The sequence below is a fragment of the Cornus florida genome, unplaced genomic scaffold, assembly GCF_030987335.1.
Source record: "Cornus florida cultivar Cherokee Brave unplaced genomic scaffold, ASM3098733v1 CherokeeBrave_3.0.0_Hap2_Chr06, whole genome shotgun sequence".
NCBI classification, from domain to species: Eukaryota; Viridiplantae; Streptophyta; class Magnoliopsida; order Cornales; family Cornaceae; genus Cornus; species Cornus florida.
In genome coordinates, this window is record NW_026775576.1 from 43,381,727 (window position 1) to 43,388,515 (window position 6,789).

General features: G+C 35.1%; 1 pseudogene; it reads left to right on the forward strand.

Annotated features, from left to right (window-relative positions):
* Positions 1 to 1,240: 1,240 nt before the first annotated feature.
* On the forward strand, positions 1,241 to 6,359 carry LOC132311379 (probable disease resistance protein At5g63020; annotated as a pseudogene).
* The last annotated feature ends 430 nt before the right edge of the window (positions 6,360 to 6,789 follow it).

The window sequence follows — 6,789 nt, forward strand, 5'->3', positions numbered from 1 at the left end:
AATAACAATTGGAGCTAAAAAAAAAAATCTAATTTTTTTTGTAATCTACACATAAGATTGGAGCATATCCAATGGTTTGTTAAAATAAATATACACGGCTACATATGATGTATAAGATACACTGTCACATCACTAATATGTAAAATTGTTGTGTATTTATACAACCTTTTTACACACATCAACATATTTCTTTTCTCCTCCCTCTTTCTCATTCCATTAAAATATCAACCCTATATTAAGTAGGTTTGTAAAAATTATGTGGAGTCCCGGCAGAACACGTAGTTGGTTCTTATTGGGAGATATATTTTGACACAAAATATTGGAGCTAAAAATAAATAATCTTAAATTTTTGTGTAAATTTATCATGACACATCATATTTATACAAACAAAATATATATATATATATATATATACATCACGGTTGGAGATACTATTATCATTATATTTGCAAAAGCGAAATTAATGTATACATAATAACATAGCATTCTAATTATTAAATCAAACACGTCCTATTTGGCAAAAGGCTTTGCTGTTCACCAAAAACTTTTGATTCAACCCATTCATGCACACCAATAATTTCAATCAAGATCCTTTCCATTTCGTGTCCCCGCGGTCCCTTAGGTGAGATTAGTAATTTTCTTTTTGACAGCAATCGGAAATAATTGAATTATACATCTTTGTATTTATAGTCGTCCAATAATTCAAACTCTATGTGATTTCGTAGGGTAAAATTAAAATACATCTTACGTTACATATTTTTACTACAGAAATAAACTATGCTTGCACAGATTAAAAGCAAAAGGAGAAACGATTTTTATAGTAAACAACTCCAAAATAAAACTAAAAAGGGTTAAATTAATGCATGGATGCTCTCTTCTCCATCAAGTAAAAATGGGGTTAGCAGGTGGCAATCTTTCTTCAGTTTTTAAAAAAGTTTAGGCTTTTTTCATTCAGCTGGAATAATTTCACATTTTCAGAAAACGGAAAATAAAAAATTTACACAAATTTTTTTGGTTACAATTTTTTCAAACAATGCATTTTTTTTATACATACATACATATATATATATATATATATCTGAAAACAATTTAATTAGAAACTTTTTTCTCAAAACAGACCAAACACATACTTATGATTAAAGTAAAAAAAAGTCACCAAAATTTTACTCCGTACAATTTTTTTTCCATTAAAGTTTTACATTATTATGTGGTTCTAGTATAATTTTCCACTAATACTTTCTCCAACATAATTTCTTAAGCAACATGATGAGATAATATAAGATGATAGATCCACTGTCCATTCAAATCAGTATCCCGTGGGCGAGTTAGTATAATTTCTCTATATTCATCTCTTTCATTTATTGCCAAGTCTTTCTCCTCTTCAATTATATTTCTTTCCTGAAGTGTTGTAATCGTGCTTCAAAGCTAGCATAGCAATGAACTTTGTGAGCCCAATCGTCGATGTTACATGCAGATTCTATGGTTGCATCAGAAACACAACCAACTATATTCGTCATCTCCAAGATAATCTCAACTCTTTGAGAAGTGAAAAGGAAAAATTGATAGAGAAAAGAAACGATGTTCGGAGACAAGTTCAAAGTGCTGAGAGGCAACAAATGCAACCCATGGAACAAGTAGTTGGCTGGCTTCGTAGAGTTGAACAACTGGAGAGGGAAGTGGACCAGATTCTCCAACAAGGTGATGAAGAGATCCACAGAAGATGTCTCAAATTTTGTCTAAGGAATTGCAGATCTAGCCATAAACTCGGGAAGAAAGTGTGTAAAAAGCTACAAGATGTGGCTGATCTAAAGGATGAAGGAAATTTCACCACTGTGGCTGTACCAATGGCCCCGGCACATGCCCAACAAATTCCTCTCGACAGGACTCTCGGCTTGGATTCAACTTTTCACAAGGTCTTGGCACTCCTTAGAGATGATGATGATGATGATGATGATGGAGTGGGAATCATCGGTATATATGGGATGGGGGGAGTCGGAAAAACAACTCTCTTGAAGAAACTCAACAACGAGCTTGCAAATGATCAGTTGAGCGGCCCAAAGTTCGATGAGGTGATATGGGTTGTGGTATCTAAAGATCTTAGTAGTGTGGAGAGCGTGCAAGATAAAATTGGGAAAAAACTAGGTTTTCCAGAGAACAAATGGAGGAATAAAAGCCAAGAAGAGAAACAAGCAGATATCTTTGAGTTCTTGAAAATGAAGAGATTTGTGCTTCTTTTAGATGACATATGGAAACGCATTGATCTAATTGAAGTCGGAGTTCCACTTCCAAGCAATCAAAATAAGGCGAAGATAGCATTCACCACCCGATCTGAGGAAGTGTGCAAACTTATGAATGCTAAGAAGAGCATTAAAGTAGAATGCTTGGCATGGCAGGAAGGCTGGGATTTGTTTAAAGATAAGGTGGGAGTACAGATCCTCAATTCTGACCCTGAAATAGAGAAGCTCGCGAAAGTTGTATGCAAAGAATGTGCCGGATTGCCACTGGCCCTTATTACGATTGGACGAGCCATGGCAAGCAAGAGAACTCCCCAGGAATGGAATCATGCAATAGGTGTGTTGAAGAAATCATCTACATTCAAAATTGCAGGTATGGAAGATGACGTGTTTCGTCATTTAAAATTCAGTTATGATAGCTTATCTGATGAAACGATTAAGATTTGTTTCCTATATTGTGCTCTATACCCAGAAGATTGGGACATTAATGTTGAAGGTCTCATAAATTTGTGGATAGGTGAGGGGTTTCTTGATGATGAATGCGATAACATTGATGAGGCTTTTAAGCTGGCATATGATATTATTGGTAGGTTGAAGCTTGCATGTTTGTTGTTGGATAGCAGAGAATACAAATTATACAATTGTGTCAACATGCATGACGTGATTCGTGACATGGCACTGTGGATAATTTCGGATGATGGGAAGAAGAATGAGAAAATATTTGGTGCAAGGAGGACATCGTGAGCTGACCACAACACCTCCTATTTCTAAATGGGAGAAGGCCGAACGAGTATTTTTGTCGAGGAATTCAATTGAGGAATTAAGGGGAACTCCTAGATGTCCCAATCTCTTGACTTTAAATCTTTATTCTAATGGTCTGATGACCATTTCTGATAGATTCTTCCAGTTTATGCCAACTCTCAAAGTTTTAGACCTGTCATGGAATGCAAATCTCAAGAAGTTACCAGCAAGCTTTTTTATGTTGTTTTCTTTGCAACATCTTGATCTCTCCGGGACCGGCATAAATCAGTTGCCAATTGAGCTTAAATCATTGAAAAAGTTGAAGTATTTATATCTGAATTGTATGTGGAAACTTGATATAATCGCGCCGCAAGTCATATCAAGTCTTTTGATTCTGCAGAGGTTGGAGATAGAAAATAGTGGTGTTTCATCAGAGGAAATTTGTGAAGGAAGTATCCTTTTTGGTGGTAATGAATTGTTATTGTATGAAGTGGAATGCTTGAATGACCTACAATATTTAAGTTTGACGGTGAAAAGTGAATTGGCACTCCAAAAACTTGTAAGTTGTGAAAAGTTACAAACTTGCACGTTTGGTTTATGCATCAGAAAATACAGAGGCTCAAGTGCATTGCAATTGTCTTCTCTACAGAAGAACTTAAAGAGACTAGAAAAGCTTGAAATTTCTGAATGTGATGATTTAGAGGAGTTGTCAATGAGGTGGGAGGAAGGAGAGAGGGGCGCAGTACCTCCTCACAAATACAATAAAAATAATCCGCGGGATCATATAATAATAGATGCAGGAAGCAAAAGCTTTCGTAACCTTGGGCACATCAGGATCGGATACTGCAGGGTTTTGAGAGATCTAACATGGCTAATATGGGTGCCAAACCTTCTAAGTTTAGCAATTAATGATTGTGATGCAATGGAACAAGTAATAAAAGATGCGGAGAAATATTGCAGTACAGATGATGATGTTATTGCAAGTAGGGAAGGAAGTTTGAGTAGTGTATTTGCAAGGCTACAAAGATTGAGTCTGTGGGACTTACCAGAGTTAAAGAGCATCTATAGTCATCCACTGCCCTTCCCCTCTCTCATCCAAATTCATGTGGACGGCTGTCCGAAACTTAAAAAACTTCCATTTGACTCCAATAGCGGCAAAGGAGCTCTAAGATCAATTCAATGTGAGAGAGAGTGGTGGAATAAGTTAGAATGGGAGAATGAAGAAACTCAATCTGTTTTCTTTCCTCTCTCCAAACAATTCCGGTAATTTTCAAACAACTAGAATCTCTTTAACTGCATGTACATACCATTAATCTTGATTGCAATTTTGAGATTTAGCATCGAGACAGCAAGTCTCATATGAGTTTCTCTCTTGATGGTTACAAATTCTTTGTAGTAGATGGAAGCCGGGGTTGTTTATGCCTTCATTCTTCCATTTTACATACATTCTCTTTAGTTTTATTGCAAGAATTTTGGATAAATTGCTTGATAGGAAAACTATTTCAACTTTCATTGGTAAAACATGACCCCTGCCTTCTGAAACTTCAGAGGTTCGTATCGGCCATGAAATTTTAGGGATTAGATTGTTTGCTCTGAACCTTGGTGATCAATTTATTTGTTTTTCCTGATATACCATGCTTGTTTATCTTTTTACCCCTTTTCTCACTCATTTTAATTATTGTGAATCTTTTTTTAGCAGAAAATTCTATTGACGAACTTCCCTCTGCAGTTTGCAATCTTGTTCACCTAAGTCACTCTGCTTAGACAATAATAATGTGAAACAGGTATTCAGATTAAAGTGCACTGTTCAAATCTTTTTCGTCCCCTTAATTAACCTGTTTCCTGAAATCATTTTATAGACTGTACACTTTCATATCTAAAATCTCCATGCCTATTATCATGACTTACATTTGGGTTTGACAACCTGAACCCTGGTCTTTCACATGCATCTTCGTTTTGAAGTAGTGTTGCATATTTCAAGTCACTTGTTATTAGTTTTTGGATTTTGCAAGTATACTCAGGTAACAACACATGTATAAGCTATGCATTGATTTTTTGGCATCTCTTGCTGTCCAGATACCTCCAAATTTGTTGAAAGACTGCAAAGCTCTGCAGAACATTTCCTTAGCAGGTGAGACACAGTTCCTTCATACATGGCAACAGCACATTTTTTTTTCCCCCAATTTTACAAACTTACTTCTTCTTGTTTATATTTCTAGATCTGATGTGATCATGAAACAAGTTACTAATGGAAAGACTTCAAAATATAGTGTTCAGAATGTATTTTTAAATTTCAGTGACGAAAATTGAAGATACTAGCATTAAATTGACCATAAAGTAACAAAATAATGAATAGTCATCAATTTTGTTGTTGTGATGTGGGAACTTAGGGGAGAAGTTCTGTGCAGATTTTGATTTGTAGCAGGATGAGTACGACAGTAGCTATATATATACATATATGTGTGCGTGAGTCTGTGTTTCTTTTTTTTTCTTTTTCTTTTTTTGCCCTTTTTAATTTTATGTGATGAAGTGGGTGTATTGATTTTTAGGTAGGAGTTTTTTTGTTTTTTTAACTTCTCATTTAAAGTAGTTGGGTCTGATCTTAGAATATCCAAGGAAACTTCACCTTTTTTGAAACAAACTCGCATTTTTTTAAAAATTTTATAGACTGTTAGAGGATTTGGAGCAGTTAGAGCACTTTATGCTATTTTAACCAAAACTTATGCAACTGGTAATAATTTTTCTGTTTTCTTTCTCGTGTATCTCATCATTCCTGAGATAAGCTGGAGTAACACTACTAAAGGAACACTTTATGCTATTTTAACCAAAACTTATGCAGCTGGTTATAATTTTTCTGTTTTCTTCTTCTTTTATGCATCTTTCCAACTGAAAATAGGAATATAATAAACGTGTGGGTACCCAATTTTGCCCACCCACTAAAAGTTAAACTAAACTGAGGTTAGAATTTTATTTTATTTTATTTTTTTTTTTAAAGAAAATTTAATTTCCTGCTACTAAAGACGGTGATTAGTTGAATGGTTTAATTTCTCTCTTCTGGATCTTTTTGTTGTTGGTGGTGATGCACAATTTTTCTTTTAGCTACGAGGGACTAAATTACATAAATTAAGGGAATTTTTTGTGCACCAGGTTCAAGCTCTGAGAGCAATCTATAATTCATCATTGAGCGCGATGCACTTGTTTGTTGTTTGTGTAAATAACAGGAGTATTCTCAAACGCAACATAATTGTTTATTCAGGTTTAGGTGTTTGAAATATTAGAAAGGGTGTTGACAATGCTTTTTGGAGTTGTATAAGACCAACATATTCTAAAGCCCTGTAATTATATAAAAAAAAAAAAAAAAAAAGTAGAGAAATGATACATCTTCTGACTCAATATGCAGATTTATCATTTGAATCGGCGAATCCTAGGTGGCCAGGCCAAGTCAGCAACAAAAAACACTGCTCTCTCTCTCTCCCTCTCTCTCTCTCTCCATTCCCTCTCCACGATTCCCCCTCTCTCTCTCTATTTCTACCATCGCTGGCTTTCTCCACCGGTACAAGGAGATTGAGTATGAGAAAGAGATGTTAGTAAAATATATGTGTAGGTGCAAAATTCTGTTCAACCAATTACGATTGAGAGAAAATAATATAACACACTCAATAAACAAGAACAGTGTCTATAGAAGAATTGAGTTACTCGCCTCTTTATTGGAGGTCTAGGCCTCTATTTATACACAAAAGTTGGTAGAATTATAATAGGACTCGCGTTGCTTGTCCTCCAATTCTTCCCATACATGACTTTCTTTACAAATAGA